We start from the raw sequence: 16,691 nt of genomic DNA, 5'->3' as shown, positions 1-16,691 counted from the left end.
ACTGAAAAAATGATCCAATATGTAAGAAAAAGACAGTTATAGAAGCACACACAAGTATAAATTATTTTTTAATACATTTAAAATTTTGATAAATAGAGGGGTTGAAATAAGTTCACTAATTTTAGAAATGGTATTCTTTGTTATGCCCATGATTCTATAGCCTCGTTTAATTTTAGTGCGACAAGCTTCATTTTAACTAAAACCCTATAGAGAATCGGTTTAGACATCTGCATGTCCCTGATCACCAAGTGACCTCTTATTTACCACAATTACAGATTGCTGGTCATTTGGAATTATGCGGAAATGACCTGACAAATAGAATTTACAGGATATAATGGAAATGTTTTAGACTGAGGTTGAGGCTGTGTCTTGCATAAACAATTGATAACGTCCCATTAATAAAAGAGAGATTAGGATTGACTTAGACTGATGTAGAAATATACTGCAAAATTAATTTTGAGGTGTCTAAAGAAGCTATCTTTTCTATCCCATCCCTTTCATGGTAGATAGTCTTCAGGCAAAATGAGGGAAGCCTAGCTCCCTGGGGATGGAAAGATGCAAACAGACACTATAAGGTCTCAGATATAGTCAATATATGCTACTGTAAAAAAAAAAAAAAAAAAAAAAGTACCTCCCAAAAGAATGAAGAGGGGAAACTTAGGTTTTGAAAATACAAATTTTAAGGGGTTTGAGACCCCATATGAACAACAATGCCAAGCAACCAGAGCTTCCAGGGACTAAGTCACTACCCAAAGACTATACATGGACTGACCCTGGACTCTGACCTCATAGGTAGCAATGAATATCCTAGTAAGGGCACCAGTGGAAGGGGAAGCCCTGGGTCCTGCTAAGACTGAACCCCAAGTGAATGTGGTTGTTGGGGGGAGGGCGGTAATGGGGGAAGGATGGGGAGGGGAACACCCATATAGAAGGGGAGGGGGATGTTGGCCTGGAAATGGGGGGAAAGAGAATAACAATTGAAATGTAAATAAGAAATACCCAAGTTAATAAAGATGAAGGGGGAAAAAAAAACCAAAGCCTTTGTTCTTAGTCACATGAAATAAAAGAAAGGAGGGAAAAAAGGAAATACAAATTTTAAAATTAAAATATAGCTCATTTATCCCTTTTCTTTCTTCCCGCCAACCCTCCCATGCACCTCCTCTCTCTCTCTCTCTCTCTCTCTCTCTCTCTCTCTCTCTCTCTCTCTCTCTCTCTCTCTCATATTCATGGCCTTTATTTGCTTAATTGTGTGTGTGTGTGTGTGTGTGTGTGTGTGTGTGTGTGCGCACGCGTGCAGGTGCACATATCCCTAATATATAAATACAATCTGCACAGTTCACATGTTACTTGTATGTATATGAAACCAGCATCAGCTCCTGACTATTAGCCAATGTGGGGACTCATTTCCAGGGAGACTATTTCTTTCACTCTCAGCATTCCTTAGCTCTCTGGTCCTTTGAACAAGTGTCCATGTGGTGCCTGTCACAACAGATTCATCTAAGACACAGCTCCTGCACCTAGGTTCAGGGATGAGAGTTGACGAGAAAGTGGAAAGATGGTAGGAATCAGAGGAACAGGAAACTTCCAGTGAGATTTCATCCCTACGGATGTCAGAGAAGCCATTCATACCTATGAAATCTTATCAGCTTGCATGTATAAGCATGACCTCAACATGGATGGCCCCAATGGACACATGAACATGGAAAGGAGGATATTCATGACCCTTCAACTGTAGACAAGGATTAATGTTTTACAAAGAAGTAAAGGAAAGAAAGATGTGTTCTGATAATAAAATATTAGCATATCAAGGGCAAATGCTACTCCCTTCTCTTAGTAAACTTGCGAGAAATTAAATGAAAGAATGAGGAACAATCAAAAGACAGAATGACTTCACATTCCTGCTAAACTACATACAACTGAGTAACTTTCCCCAAACTAAATGTTTGCTTTGTTTGTTTGTTTGTTTAGTATTTGTGTGTTTGGTGTTTTGGGTTTGATTTATTTCAGGTTGCTTTGGTTTTCTAAGAGACTTGTTCTGTAGGCCAGGCTATCCTAAAACTCCCCATGTAACCCAGGATGCCCTCATACCTACAGCAATCCTCTTGCCTCAGCCTTCGGAGTCCTGATGCTATAGACAGGAGCCAGCACATACAACACGCAAAGTAAGCAACATACACCAGCCAAGTGTAAGTCCTGCTCAGCATGTCATTGCTGTTCCCTCTGTAACTACTGTGAGAGGTTTTTGTCAGGTTCGAGGGGGTCATATAAACAAGAGAGTGAAAGGTTACATTCACGTTCACAGGCCGAAGTTGGCTGGGAGGACGTTAGAAGCATCTAGAGAGTCCTTCATGTACAGAATTCAGTACTGTGAGCACTTTCTACAATACTTACACACAGCATTTGTTACTCCAGCTAAGCCCCCTGACACCCTGTCGTTTGAACAGGACAGTTTTTAAAAGTATAAAGATGCAGAGAAATTGTAGGAGGTAAATGGCAGAAGGAAGACTGGGGCAATGGAACCAGCAACTGTTAAGAGCAGAGCCTCCTGTGTAAGGCTCTGGAAAGGGTGCATTCCTGCAGTGTTAGGGACACATTAGCAAACGCCTTTCTTTTCGCTGGGGGCTTCCCAGCGAATACCCCAATTCTTCATCTGAAGTGGTTTGGTTTTTTTTGTTTGTTTTTTTTTTTTTTTTTTTTGAGGCTCTTCATTTAATCTTTTGCTGTTTTATGCTTAAACTTTCTGTAAGGCTTCTGAATCAGAGAGGGCCTCGGGATGATAGAGTGAAGAGTAACCTTTTTATTAGAGACCCAAAAAAGAAGCGTAAAAAGAAGAGGCAGGGAGAGATAGAAGGGTATTTCTAAATGGGCCAGGGAAGATACTGGTAAATGGGGGCAAGGTCATACCAGAAAGGAGGAATAAGTTGTCTTACAGGGAATGTTGATTATAGTTAGCAATTTTGTATCAGTTAATTCAAAATGCCTAGAGGAATTTAAAATGCTGTCCCAAAGAAATGATATTTCAGGTGAATGGTAACGTAGTATGAATATGAAATGTCCCCAGAAGCTGTCCATTTTAAGAAGCCTGCGGGACATGACACCTAACTTGTAACTGTAGTCAATAGGGGTGAGATCTACAGACAAGCCGTCCTCTGGTCCAGCTTTTTGTCCTCATCTTCTGAGATGTGAAAGAGGGTGGCACTTCCTGCTCCCACTGTTACTGATACCTGTGAAGTCACTCAGCCACTATGCCTTCCCTGTTGTTCCTTACTCTAGCCCCTAAACCATGAGTTGAAATGAACCTCTTCTTTCTTTAGTCACTTCTGTCGAGCAACCTAAACGTCCTGAAATGACCACCACACATAAATGCCTCATATCATTAAGGTGCCAAATCTGGTCTGGTGGCATATATTAGTAATCTCAGCTGTTAGAAAGTGGAAGCAGGGTGTGGTGGTTTGCATAACCCTCACCTACAGAAGTCTATAGGGAGGGGCAGAGATAGAAGGTGATTCTTCTTGAGGTAGGTGTAGCTTTGTTGGAGAAAATGCCTCACTAGCAGATGAACTTTGAGGACTCGGAAGCTCAAGCCTGGCCCAGCCACTTACTGTCTCTCCCTGCCTTCTGTGGACCCAGATGTGGAAATCTCTCGTTCCCCAGCATCATGTCTGCATGCATTACACCATGCTTCTTGCCATGATAATAGACTAAACCTCTAAACTACAAGGCAGCCCCATTTAAATATTTTCCTTTGTTAAAGTTGCTGTGGTCAGTGTGTCTCTTCACAGCAATAGAAGCCCTAATTGAAAGACAGAAATTGAGAGCCAATTTTAAGCTAAATAAAAAGACCCTGTCTCAAAGGAAATAAAATAAAATAACACATAGGTATACACATAAATATATACAATACATACATACATACACTAAAATATTATTATGCAATACTTCATAAAGATTTAAAATTATCTGTCAATTAAAATGAATTATTGTTTTAAAAACAGTATTTGCATGGGAAATTTGAATGATCACCCCATATCTTGCTTATTTTTTCTATGTGACATTTTATTATTTATTCACTCTTGAGAGTTTGAGGGAAAAGCATTGGATCTGAACTCTCAAGGGCAGGGGGAGTAAATATTTTCTCCAACAAAGAATCCTAACTAGCAGATGAGATACAACTGACTGTATGTTAATCAACTATAAGCAATAATGTAATAGAATCTGTAGTGTCATTCAGAACTTAATGTAAGTGGAATGGAATAATGGCGATATTATGGAGTGCTTCCCTCCGTCAACAAATGCTAACAATGCTATGCTAACAAATGTGCACACTCAATTCAAATCTCACCAACCTGCCATGTTTTCCATTATTATAATGTCAACCTCTCAGGAACCAAATGGATGAAACGAAAGTTACCTCCAATTCATGAGTGTCTGAGGGTGGCCATCTCTCTTTTCCCTCTGCTTGTGTGAACGGCATTAATAACCCGAGCAGTGTCAACTGCTCTTGCCTTTTTTCTGATGTGTGCTCCCAACAGATGCAAAGAGCAGCTGGGTCTCTTCCTCACATTGTCTGTTCACCTTGGAAAGAGTTCCCATTAGCTTTCTGATCCAAAGCCTGGGCATACAAGCATCCACTTCCAAAACACACGAGAAGCTTCAAATGTCTATTCTAGCCTACTTCTTTTCATGGTTTTTCTTTTCAGTGTTTCAAGGATCTCATCAAACGTCATCAGTGCACCAAGAATTATACTTTATACGAATAATCTTGTCCACATTCACAATAGAGACCCTTAATCCTGAAAACAGGGAGGCAGGTATATTTTATAAGTTGTACTTGTGCACTGCAGTATTGAGAGAGAGAGCACTTGGCTGTCCATTTCAGAAAGGCTGCTACAACATTCTTTTAGACACAGGACCTTCCTTTTCCAAATCACCCTACATTACAATTAGCATGCTATTGTGTGTCCTGGATGGAATTATATAAGTAGTCACCACTTTCAAACACAGCCCCTGTACCAGCTTCCTTATTCTTATACTCTGACAGGGTTCATTTTCTCTATCTTCCCATGTGGTATGTTCACTAGTTCTGGAAGGAAATAATAAAAAGTACTAATCTCTCTCTTTTTTTTTAACAGCAGATATAGGAATGGAAGCTATAGGGAAATATCTGTATAAGGCCATGACAGACAGCATTAAGCAGGTGATGGGAGTGGCTTCTTTTTAATATATCAATAAATATATACAGTATTATATAAAGAACATAAATGTCCAATGTAATATAGATAAATATTTAAATATTCATGTATATACTCTATTTCCAAGACTGTTATCATATAATTTTGCCCATAATTTAATTTATACTAACAAAATCTTGGTTCCTAACTGGGGATGCTGTTTTGGAATGTGGTAGAATCTTTAGGAAATGGAGCCTAACTAGAGGAAGTAGGTTGCTTCTAGCTTTGAAAACAGGACACTTGCATTCTGCTCTTTTCTCCCTGGTTGTGGAGAACACATAATCTTGCACATCTGCCACCCTGCATTCCCTGACGTCAGAGACTACATCCCTTAAAGTATATTTTAAAATTAAACATTCTTTTCTTACATTTTGTCTTCTTAGACACTTGCTTACATCATAAAAAGTAATCAATATAGTTGATATATTGAAATATCTTTTATTTACTATATAGGAACATGTACATCTAAATATATGAAATGGGTGGTCCGAGTTGGCACAGATTTGGAAATACAGCAAGTTGGGTGACAAATCTAAGAATGATCTTAAAAGTACTAGGGAATTGGCTAGGACAGTGGCCAGAACATGAGAGCAGGAGCTCAAGTTGAGTATGTTGAAGCCAATGCCACAGTGAATGGAACAGTTGTCTACTGAGGAAGTGTGAGCAGAAGGCTTTAGGCAGGAGGCTGCACAGCTATAAATAAAATATATTTAAGCAGATATTCAAAATCCCTGAAGCGTTAGGTAGGAGGAACCTGATTTAGTGGCATTCAATATCCAGGCACTAGATAAGGCAGAACCATTGACTGTAGAGTCTGGCAGACTAGCCATAAGTATGACTACCAATCTCACTGATACTAGACAGTAAGGATAAGGCAGCCTGTAAATGCCTAGGCGCAAATGACCGCAGATTCCGAGGAATAATTTGCAGTCCATACTGCAAATTATTTTACAAACTTAAGGAGACAAATGCATTTGATTATCCCACTCTGGATAAATCAAATAATGAGTTCTTTGATAAAATGAACCAAACTCTAGCATCTCAGAATATGGTGGAGAATAACAATAAACTTAGTAGTATAATTTACTGCATCCAAATGTGTATAAACATTCTAAAGATTTCTAAGTGTGCCCCGGAAGAGAATCATCTCTCCAGCAGCCACAGTCCTGGTTGTACAAAAGATAGCAATATCATGTAATTTTGACCTGGCTTTTGTTTTCATTTGAAAATTAAGTATAATAAAAGGAGATATGATTGTGTTTCAAGTATTCAAGTGATAGCTGTGTGATGGCTATTCTTAGTTCATTTTAACTAAATCTGGAATTAATTAAAACTCAAGTAGCTGGTAGACCTATATGGGATGTTTTTTCTTAATTAAATCACAGTAAAATGAGGGATATTTTTCTTAATTAAATCATTTGAAATAAAATGACCCACTTTTAATCCATATCTTCTGAGGTGAGAAGATACATCTACAATGTGGACCACTCCTTCAGGGCTAGCAGTTTATATAGAATCCTTTAAAATACCCTCACCCCAGGATATAGAAGTAGGAAGATCTTTTTGCCTGTTTGCTTTCACACTTGCTGGCAAGTCTGTTCTTCCACTGGCATTAGAGCCTGTTTCTTTGGGATTCCAGCTTATTCTGCAGACCATCTGAGACATCTAGTCTAATAGTTTGAACAATTATTGTATTCTTGGACTTTCCATTAGTACACAGCCATTTTTAGAGTAACTGAATCAGAGTCTGAAAGCTATTCTAATAAATCCTCTTTTACAGAACAAGATGTCACTCTCAGCTATTATTCCAGAGCCTACCTGCAAGTCGTCATGTTCCTACCATGATGATGAGGGACTAAGCCTCTGAAACTAAAAGCAAGCACTCAACTAAATGTTTTCTTTCGTAAGAGTTGTCTTGGTCATGGTGTCATTCCCACCAGCAATAGAAGAGTGATTAAGTGTGTTGAAAGAAACCTGAAAACTATCTAGAAATCTATTCCAGTAAATTCATCAAAATTTGTTTTGCCTGATATAAGTCAATACCAAGACAAGCCAAATGTTCTGTATTCTGGCAAACCTAGAAACAGTAGAGCTGAAAAATTTGACTGTGCCTCATTTCTGTAGGGACTCTCTGTAGAGGATACTGATGTAAACATGTGATTGCCTGCCGGAATAAGGATATAAACATTCCCTAAACCAAACACCAATTAGCAGGCAAGATGAGTGTTCACCATCACACTGATTTTAGTAGTTTTTAACATTCTATATGTTCCAGGAATGTAGCAAAATAATTATAGCTAAATGAAATTTTCCTCAAAATAAATTGAGCCTTGAAAATAAGTTGTGTTCTTTTTTGAAAAGGCCCCATTTTGATTGACTTCTTATATTCTTCTGCTATCTTTTTCGAACACCACACATTATGTTTTGTGATTTTTGGCCTGATATTTGTCCGATTTTCCAAAAGATTATATTACCAACCTGCGTATAAAACCATTTTTGTAGAGTTGTTCCAGACTTGCTAGTAAATAGTTGGTCATCCTGAAGAACTTGAGCTCCCTGATAGCAGTCATCCAGGAGGCCACAGCTTCACCTACCACAGTTAATAAATCAAGAGAATAGATATAGAATCTGATCATAAGAACAATAGCTTGTGCCTGTCAGTGAATTCCGGGGCACCCTGTTCCCTGGGATGGCTCTGAAGAGGGGAGTCACACAACATCTATTAACTGCCACCTGCAGCTTTAGGGCTTATGCATGACTGAGATCAGGGTCAGCAAACTTGATTCATTGTGCTCAATCTCAAAGTCCAAGCCATTGTTAAAATGTACTGCATTGTTAAGAAACAGGAGGACAATTGTCTGGGAGTCTTTGGAACCCAGTTTTCAACTTGTTGATCTACGCTAAACAAAAGTTTAGAGATTGAGCTTCAAGAAAGAAATTGGAAGGCCTTCTCTCCCATATTACATTCAATAGTGAATTTGCAAGTTACTGAGTAAAAGCCAGTCGTGTGCTTGAGAGCAGGAGGAGCTCCAAGCAGACAACTCTGCACTCATTTATTTCATCTTTCTCATATTTCTTTAAACTGCTAATGTGGTGTTTTATTTATTACTGTTCATCCATACATAATTCCCTATTTAGAAAACCACACCTAACATTTTCACCCCAAACTTTATAAATTGCATTGATTTATTTCCAGCTCTTAAGTCCAAAACCATTTGTTACAACAACAAAACATCCTGTTCTTCCTGGAACAAAGTCTACCCTCTTGCTGTGTCAGGAACGTTGACAGATGGCCAAATGTGGTGATAGCTTTGATTTTAATGTGTCTTAAGAGAGTAAATGAAGCAAAGGGAGTCTTCATCTCCTGTGAAAAGTTGGATTTTTGTGTGGCTTGTCAGCAGTGCTGCTGTGTGGCTCTCACAGCAACGCACATTCCCACTCAACCGTGACACCGGCATGGTAGAAAGCTGCCTCAAAGAAGGTTTTTTTGTTTTGTTTTCCTTGTTTCGTTTTCCTTGTTTTTCTTTTGGTTTGTTGTTATTGTCTGTAGGAGTAGAAACAGAATTGACAATGCCAGTTAGTAATCACAACTACAGTCTCTATAGGGTTTACAAAGTTTTTGATTTTATGTTAAATGAAGTGGTTTTATGCAGAGGATCGCTATGATCATAAAGACTGTGAAAGTCCCATTTCCAACTACCTACCCACCTGGGTCTTTGTCTACTCTTGCAGGTGAGGGAGACAAGCACTGGTCACTGAACTTTGGAGGTGGCCGGGAGACATGGACAGTGGGACAAGAATGCAAACAGTGATAGAGCAGTGAAGTCTCACTGCTACTGGGCAGCATGGAACTGTAGACCACCTTGAGATTAAATTTGCAATGAAATATAAAATACTAATAGAGTAGAGAAACACTAAGGTCTGGTTGTAAGAACTGAATTCTATGAAGATTTTGCCACCATGTCCCGTTTAAACAGTAGAAGCCTGACCAGACCAACTGTGCATATTACAAATTTGAGTAGAAATCTGCTTCCTTAACTGTACCAATATTACTTAAAAAGAAATATAAGTCATGAAAGCACTGGGACTTTTTTTAAGGGTAGCCTTTAAATATGTACATACATAAGTTTCTCGGGCCTACCATTTAGTTGGTCTATCAGAGTCTGTAAAAGACACAATTTAGTGTGAAAATAAATAAACAAACAGATTCTGGAGATGAGAGAACTTCATTTAAGTCTTGCTTCTACATTCTGACATTGGAAAAGTGTCTGATCCTGCAGAGTGTTTGTTTCTATTTCTATGTAATTAGAATGGAGTAAGTGTAAAAGCTACAATAGGTTCCCCCCCTGTTGAGTCCCCAACTGCACTTGTCACTCTGTACCCTGAAGTGGCATAACTCATGTCCCACTGACACGGAAACTTTCTGTTCTGAATCCACTTTAGGATGGTGAGATGTGCCCCAGTAGTATTTAGAGAGCAGTCACCCCATGCAGTACAGGGCTCTCAGCGCCATCACACCAATCCTTCCTACTGGCCAAATGACATAAGTCCCATAAGCAGGACCTTCTGTTAGGAAATAAAGGTGATTTCTGAGGTACCCAGTATTGCATGGTATCACATCTCTTTGACAGGATAATGACATGGATACACCCCCCATGTGACCATTTTATCTGCGTTTCTGGTCATTTCTGCATTCACTCAGCGGTGCTGCTTTGTGGTAGGAAGAAGAAAATGGAAACCCCAGCACGCTATGCATGCGGGTGGAGGCAGCTGCCCATCTACAATGCACACTGAGTGCACATGAATGAAGACACAGGCATGACAAGATGATTGCAAAATATTTAGAAATGGGGCGAAGTCGGTTAGAGTAAGGATTAAAAAGCCAAGTCTTCCATCCACAGACTGGTGGAGACCAGCCACTAAAAACAACTTCCCTTTCCGACCCTCCTCCTTTCTCCTTCCCTCATATAGACTCACTGAGCACCATTGTGCATTATTCTATCCTTGAAACAGACATTCTGTGCTCATTCAGATGTGAGGCCCAGAGGACTCACACTAAACAGCGGCACGAAGACATTCTCTCCATTTTCCTAGTGGAAATCCTAGGTAAAACCAAGTAAGTTAATGAAAAAGCGTCATTAGAAACATGCTTGATTCTGCTTCACTTCGTTTCTCAGACTGGGAAGTGCAAGGCAAAGTGACCTCATCTGTCATGATAGCACTATACATTTTCCAGCTTGACTTAGAGTTTTTCAGAGTGCGATCATATGGGAATGATCAGCATTAGAGAGGTACCATTCTTCAAGAGCTGGAAAGACTGCAAAATTGGTGAAGTAATATCTGAGCTCTATCTCTACCTCCACCCCTCAAACATACAAACCAAACCCCCACACACAAAAAGTCTAGCACAGTGGTGTACTCAGTGGCCAGTCAATCTAGCCTATTTGAAGAGTTCCAGATGAGAGAGAGGTTTTGCCTCAAAAAAAAAAAAAAAAAAAAAAAAAAAAGATGGCTAGCTCCTGAGGGGGGAAAAACCCACCTGAGAGTGTTCTCTGCTCCCTCAACAAACATGTGAGTACACATACACAACTGTGCACGAAGGACTAGGTATACATATATTCATGAAAGCAGAAAAATGTTTGTTAAAAACTATTCTTCAAAAAGTAGGGAAGCATCTCGAACACATGGGCACTGGAGAAAATTTCCTGAACAAAACACCAGTGGTTTATGCTCTAAGATAAAGAATTGACAAATGGGATCTCATAAAACTGCAAAGCTTCTGTAAGGCAAAGGACACTGTGGTTAGGACAAAACAGCAACCAACAGATTGGGAAAAGATGTTTACCAATCCTACAACAGATAGAGGGCTTATATCCAAAATATACAAAGAACTCAAGAAGTTAGACTGCAGGGAGACAAATAACCCTATTAAAAAATGGGGTTCAGAGCTAAACAAAGAATTCACAGCTGAGGACTGCCGAATGGCTGAGAAACACCTAAAGAAATGTTCAACATCTTTACTCATAAGGGAAATGCAAATCAAAACAACCCTGAGATTTCACCTCACACCAGGGAGAATGGCTAAGATCAAAAACTCAGGTGACAGCAAATGCTGGCAAGGATGTGGAGAAAGAGGAACACTCCTCCATTGTTGGTGGGATTGCAGACTGGTACAACCATTCTGAAAATCAGTCTGGAGGTTCCTCAGAAAATTGGACATTGAACTACCTGAGGACCCAGCTATACCCCTCTTGGGCATATACCCAAAAGATGCCCCAACATATAAAAAAGACACGTGCTCCACTATGTTCATAGCAGCCTTATTTATAATAGCCAGAAGCTGGAAAGAACCCAGATGCCCTTCAACAGAGGAATGGATACAGAAAATGTTGTACATCTACACAATGGAATATTACTCAGCTATCAAAAACAATGACTATATGAAATTCATAGGCAAATGGATGGAACTGGAAAATATCATCCTGAGTGAGCTAACCCAATCACAGAAAAACACACATGGTATGCACTCATTGATAAGTGGCTATTAGCCCAAATGCTTGAATTGCCCTAGATGCACAGAACACATGAAACTCAAGAGGGATGACCAAAATGTGAATTCTTCACTCCTTCTTTAAAAGGGGAACATGAATACCCTTGGCAGGGAATAGGGAGGCAAAGATTAAAACAGAGGCAGAAGGAACACCCATTCAGAGCCTGCCCCACATGTGGCCCATACATATACAGCCACCCAATTAGATAAGATGGATGAAGCAAAGAAGTGCAGGCCAACAGGTACCGGATGTAGATCTCTCCTGAGAGACACAGCCAGAATACAGCAAATACAGAGGCGAATGCCAGCAGCAAACCACTGAACTGGGAACAGGACCCCCGTTGAAGGAATCAGAGAAAGAACTGCAAGAGCTTGAAGGGGCTCGAGACCCCATATGAACAACAATGCCAACCAACCAGAGCTTCCAGGGACTAAGCCACTACCTAAAGACTATACATGGACTGACCCTGGACTCCAACTTCATAGGTAGCAATGAATATCCTAGTAAGATCACCAGTGGAAGGGGAAGCCCTTGGTCCTGCCAAGAATGAACCCCCAGTGAATGTGATTGTTGGGGGGCGGGCGGTAATGGGGGGAGGATGGGAAGGGGAACATCCATATAGAGGGGGAGGGGGAGGGGTTAGGGGAATGTTGGCCCGGTAACCGGGAAAGGGAATGACAATCAAAATGTAAATAAGAAATACTCAATTTAATAAAGATGGGGAAAAATCTATATTGACATTTTAATATATTAAAAACATGTTAATTACAAAAAATAAAACTGTATAAAAATGAAAAAAAACTATTCTTCAAAATTTGAATTGTGTAATTTCCCCACTAAAAATGGACAGTCTGATCCTCCTTCCTGCTGTGAGAGAGCAGCAGCTGTAGCAGCGCCCAGTGACCACAAGGTCAGGAGGAAAGGCATCTGAGCACTTTCACAGAAACTCAGATATTCCTGGGAGGTCCGTGCAGAAATGATTGGAAGACATAAGCAAGTGACAAGGACACATTCTAAAATGTGTCCAATCTGAGGCCACTGGCTGCATGTAGCTAAGGGTTGTGTTTAAGATCACTTTCTTTTGTGTGATAACTCCACACCCACACACAACTTAGGGGCATATTTATCACTGAGGGAAATGATGGTGGAATTTTAAGCAGAAACTATGGTGGAACACCACTACTGACTTGCCTAGTAACTTGTTTCCTGCTAGCTTTCTTATACAGCCGAGACCCACCTACCTAACAATACTGATGCTCACAATGGGCTGGATCCTCCATCAACTGCCAATCATGATAATTCCTTACAGATATGGCCACAGACAATTTGGCAATTCCATTTGACGTTCCCTCTACCCAGATGACTCTAGGCTGTGCTAAGTAAACAATAAAAATTAACCAGTACATGTAGCTAGGAATGTAGCCCAACAATGATAACCGTATTTAAATATTATGACCTCTGGATATGACCCAACCTGAGCTACACCTCAGGCCACCATGGGAATTGTTCTTCATATGTGCTATCTTATTTGCCATCATATCTGACTAGAGAATTCTTACTTAAAAACTTTTACTTAAAAGACGTTTACTCGGGGTTGGGGGTTTAGCTCAGTGGTAGAGCGCTTGCCTGGCAAGTGCAGGGCCCTGTTTACTCATGAATTTTCATTAAAAAAGAAAAAAAGAAAAAAAAAACTTCTTTTGAGCCAATCAGTCATTATGAGTGTGTGGCCTGAATGGATATTAGGCTCAAAGTAGACTGCCTGGCTTTGGACTGAGATTTTGCAACAGTCCAGTTGAAAGTTTCAACTTTAAAATTAAAAAAAAAAAATTGATCTCATGCTTTCCACTGGGTCCTGTAGTTCCTACTGGTTCCAAACCAGTCCTTATTCTTACCCTGACAATTCGGTAAGTCAACAAAGGGCTCTTTCTCTGAAAGTTTCTTCAGAAATCTTCCATGAACACCACCAACAACACACTGGTTCCATGTGAGGTAGGTTGTTCTGGTTAGAAAATCTGTTCTTCAATTTAATGCACATCCCATCACCACTGAGCATCTCATGGGTGACTTGCAAGATATAATGCTGGCACCTGAGGGGCAGGTGGTAGTCATCGACTATTGGTCCTAGGAAGATCATAATAAAATGAGGAACTAAAAGTCAACTTAGAGATTTAAGGTGCTAACCATGTAGGGCAGAAGTGGTTTACACACGTTAAAAAATTACAAATCTAAGGATTGAGATCAATACTGTATATGAGATCCAAGCAAGTCGTTTTACACATGATTGTTTCACAGGTGATTATAATCATACCCTTGATCAATTTCTCCAGAAATGTGTTAGGAAGAATGTAACATAATTTGCAGCATGAATTGGTCATTACTTGCACTTTAAACCAGAGGAAAGGAAAAATCAATGAGTTAAAAAAGGATGGCTTTAGAGGTAGTCCCCTTCGCCATTTTAATTCTCTCTCTCTCTCTCTCTCTCTCTCTCTCTCTCTCTCTCTCTCTCTCTCTCTCTCTCTCTGTAGACCAAAGGACAGCTCTTGTGTTAGCTCTGCCCTCTACTCTGTTTAGGGAAAGGTCTTTGGTTGTTTGCAGATGTGTATGACAACAAGCCATCTGACCTACAAACTTCCAGAGATTCTCCTCTCATCCCTCACTTTGTGTGGGAGTTTAGGGATTGCATCCTCTAGGGATTACACATGTGCACTAACACAATAGGCTTTCCTTGGTTTCCAGGGCTCTGAACATAGGTTCACATTTGCATTGAAAGCATGATGTCCACTGAACCATCTCTCCAGCCTATTTTTATTAGTTTTTAATTAGCGTACATATTTCCTGCTATTATGATCATTTAATATTTATTTTGTTTTTATTAATTTCCTTCCCTGATTCCCTTCCCCCTATCTTTTCCCCTCTACCTCCTTAATTATATTCCAGGACCCTGTTGTCTCAATATTTTCAATGCAAGGCTAGCTTAACTGCAATTTAAGGTGTCCTGATAGTGGTCAGAGGACAGCTACAGGCACAGTGATTTACTGGACAGCTCCCCTTTCAGAAAGTCTTAAAGAGTTTATTCTTTGATGTCATTCTTACTACAATGATGGAGTATTGGCTTCTGTCCATTTTTATAATTAAATTGATGCATCGACTTTCAATCCAACAATAATTCATTACCTGTATGTGGCAGTCGGTTCTAACTTAGATCAATAGATCACTAGTAGGCTTTTCTATTCCAAAATCAGTTTCATTCGCACAAGCAGAAATTGACTCCCACCAAAGGCAACAGATAAACAGCTGCAGGGAAAACAAAACAAAGCAAAACATAACAAACAAACAAAAAGCTTAAAAGAACACCTCTAAAGTTCTAATTATTATTTCTGGTTTATAAACTTAACTAAAATTTAGTGATTAAATTGACTTTATAAAGTAGGTCAGGTTATCTCTGGTTGATCCTACTCAAAAGCATCATAAACAAAATTTCTGCAAATTAAATGCTTCACTGGTGTTCCAATAGTTCTATGGTATCGTCATTAACGTATTACCAAGATAAAAAGATGCTCAAAGTCTGCATTTGTGTTTTTTACTTGGTAGAATGAGAGCTTCGGCAGTCAAATGTGAATACTTTGACACTGGACACTTACTATAATTATTCTTGTGTTGCTATTACAACAATGGCCTGTAGCTGCATATACATACACCTTCCCTACCACTGTTTCAGTAGGGATTGGGTCATCTGCTCATAACAGACATTTGATGGACATTTTCATGTGTATGCCCATTCCACATTTGTTCTAGTGTTTTCAGATTTGAGTTTCTTCTTTGTTATGAGACTTGGGGTCCCTGAATGCTAGGTCTTTATCAGTGAATGCTCCCATCCATGGCACAACTTTCTACAAAATCCAAACTCTGTGGAAAAGTTTTACATAGAATTTCACAAATCCAATAAACCCCCATCTGTCTACATATTCCATATTTTACTTTTTATTTTAAGGGAGTTAAAATTCACATATTATAAGATAACCGTTTTAAAATAGATAACATAATGTTGTATCACCATTGCCTTCTCCTACTTCCTAGAGATTTCCCTCACCCCTAAAAGAAACCCCATTCCCTCAAGCTGCCATTGCCTCCTGCTCTCTAGTACCTAACAAGAGAAAACCATTAACCTAATCTGTGTTTTAAATTTTTCTGGTGGTGGAAATTACATACACATGAAGGGACATATGTTGATTTGTATACTAGCTGATTTTACTTGGCATAGTTTTTCAAATTTTCCCACATTGTAGCCTGTGTCAGAATACCATTCTTTTATGACTGAACAATACTCTTTTCTAAGGATGGTCCACAACTTATTCCTTTTTTCTTCTATGAGTGAATTTTTTCTTGCTCCTATCCTTTGGCTGTTTTGACCAGAACTTCTAAAAGATTTCATGTTTAACTTTTGTTTACTTAGTAAACTTTAGTTATTTGAACTGCTGGGTCACAGAATAAATCTGTGCGGAATGTTTTGAGAAGTCACTAAACCATTCACTATGACTGTGCAATTTAACATTTCTACCATTAGAATTTTAGGGTTTCAATTCGCTCAACATCTTGGCCAACACATGCTATTTTCTACCTTGGGTTTTAGCTAATCTGGTGTATGGTACATTAACGTGTAGTTTGATTAGCTTACCCCTATTGCCTGACATTGACCATCCTCTAAGATGCTTTGTAGCCATGTGTGTGTTTGCTAGTTGTGTGTTGATAACTGAAGAACTATCAACAAATCCTTTGCCTGCTTTGAGCAGTATATGTACAGGATCGAGATATTGGTCTTTTGTTAGATTTTATTACTTCCTTAATTCACCGTTCGTTTTATAAGATTTCATGGAAAAAACTAAAGAGACTCCATCTGCAAGCTGGATTC

Source organism: Rattus rattus, chromosome 1 (genome assembly GCF_011064425.1).
Source record: "Rattus rattus isolate New Zealand chromosome 1, Rrattus_CSIRO_v1, whole genome shotgun sequence".
In the NCBI taxonomy this organism is placed as follows: Eukaryota; Metazoa; Chordata; class Mammalia; order Rodentia; family Muridae; genus Rattus; species Rattus rattus.
Note: the sequence above shows the minus strand (reverse complement) of the source record.